Raw genomic sequence first — 1,761 nt, 5'->3', positions numbered from 1 at the left:
TTCTTAAAGATACACACCAAAAACAACCCAAAAAGGATAAGGTATATTGGTTTGTCTTAAAAATTGAGAACACATATAAAAAAAAAATGCATCATAGGCCAGGCACGGTGGCTCATGCCTACAATTCCAGCACTTTGGGAGGCCAAGGCAGGTGGATCACCTGAGGTGAGAAGTTTAAGACCAGCCTGGCCAACCTGGCGAAACCCCGTCTCTACTAAAAAAAAAAAAAAAAAAACCAGGCCAGGCGTGGTGGTGCATGCCTGTAGCTACTCAGGAGGCTGAGGCACAAGAATTGGTTGAATCCAAGAGGCGGAGGTTGCAGTGAGCCAAGATCACGCCATTGCACTCCAGCCTAGGCAACAGAGAGAGACTCTGTCTCAAAAAAGAGTATACCTAAATGCCTGCTAACAGAATAAACAAAAATGTGCTATATTTAATAGAATACAGTGGTTATAATTAACTGATCTATATATATCAACACAGAGATGCCTCCAAGATATAAGTAAAAATAAAGAACACAGATGGCTTGATATTTATTTTTAAAGCACCAAAATGATACCATCTCCTTCCAGACACTAGGTGAAAATGTAAGGAACAGATGAACATATACACAGACTCACTGCAGTGGCTGCCTCTGGAGGCAACAGGACTGTGAGAACTGGTTAAAGAAAACTCTACTTTTATCTCTATGTTTTGTTTCTTTTTAAAAAAAAATGGAAAGATTACTTCAGTATGGTGGGAATGGAGATAATTATTATCTGTCCTTTTTGCTTATTTTTCAAATATTTATTTACAGTATACTTCCTCTGATGCTCAAATACGTGCCCTGTTTCAATACTGGTAGAAAACTGGTAGCGCTAGACACACTAAGAACAATATAATACTGAATTTTACATATGATTTAAAATGATGTCAAAGTAAATTTTGACTATATGTGATTATAGCCTTACCTGACAACTTTAGTATTAATCCTCCTTAAAATTGAGACTCACAGCATTTAGCAACATGGTGACTTAAAAGCGAACTACATGTAAAACAGTTTCTTCATTTAGATAAAGATTTCTCAAAGACCAATCTTGTGTATAAAATTAAGTTAATCAAAATCCCTTTTCTCCAGTGCCATCTGGTGGAAAGAAGAGGCAACCTCACCTATACCTGCCATAAAATAACCATTCTACCCCGCTACCCACCTCCACTCCCCACCCCCACAGAACCCTCTGTCATCCCCTCTGTCACCCAGGCTGGAGTGAAGCGGTGCGATCTCGGCTCACTGCAACCTCCGCCTCCCGGGTTCAAGCGATTCTCCAGCCTCAACCTCCCAAGTAGCTGGGATTACAGGCGCCTGCCACCACGCCTGGCTAATTTTTGTATTTTTAGTAGAGACAGGGTTTCACCATGTTGGCCAGGCTGGTCTTGAACTCCTGACCTTGTGATCCGTCCGCCTCAGCCTCCCAAAGTGCTGGGATTACAGGTGTGAGTCACTGAGCCCGGCCTAGAGCACCATTCTTTACAAAGAAGGTCCCTCTTTTATTCTGAGATTACTGTGTGGTGTACTGTTAACTGTTTACTTTCTTTAGAGCCTTCCTCAAACTGGAAATTCTTCAGCCTATAGGTTAGATAAGAAGCAAGTGGATATTCTTCGTTTTTTTTTTTGGCTTTCCTGGTTTCCACTGACTTGACTTTTGCAAGGTATTGTTTAGAAAAGGCTGTTCTTTTATCTTCTGCTCCAAGATTCCTTCTTTCTTGTATTTAAATCAAATG

The sequence above is a fragment of the Papio anubis genome, chromosome 9, assembly GCF_008728515.1.
Source record: "Papio anubis isolate 15944 chromosome 9, Panubis1.0, whole genome shotgun sequence".
Lineage (NCBI taxonomy): Eukaryota > Metazoa > Chordata > Mammalia > Primates > Cercopithecidae > Papio > Papio anubis.
The sequence above is the reverse complement of the archived record's forward strand: the minus strand, read 5'-3'. Positions refer to the sequence as shown.